Raw genomic sequence first — 406 nt, 5'->3', positions numbered from 1 at the left:
ACAAATCAACCGCCCTCTTTCATCCATTTTTCAAACTCTCACTTAAACATCAAAATTCTTGATAAAACCTCTACCCATATGTTTCATTTTATCAAATTCTCAATAGTTTGATCGTGCCGCCCGTAAATACATCCATCCCTTTTGTAGCTAACAAAAATCACATGGTTGACTAATCTGTAAATATCACTACTTTGGATCGTCCTGTATGTAATAATTCCTTTTTAATTTTGATGTTTCCTATCTCAACAGATGAACAGTGGGAGGACAGCAAGCAGCAAAAAGTCTGCGAAAATTGGGGACCGAAGCAGAGATGGTAATCTCTTTCCAGCCGCATCAGTTGATGAATATGCAGAGTTAGTAAATGAAAATGACAGCGATGAAGGCGACGATTTGATCTGCAGTTAAT

This window comes from Phalaenopsis equestris, unplaced genomic scaffold (assembly GCF_001263595.1).
Source record: "Phalaenopsis equestris unplaced genomic scaffold, ASM126359v1 Scaffold000502, whole genome shotgun sequence".
Lineage (NCBI taxonomy): Eukaryota > Viridiplantae > Streptophyta > Magnoliopsida > Asparagales > Orchidaceae > Phalaenopsis > Phalaenopsis equestris.
This window is presented reverse-complemented; position numbering follows the sequence as displayed.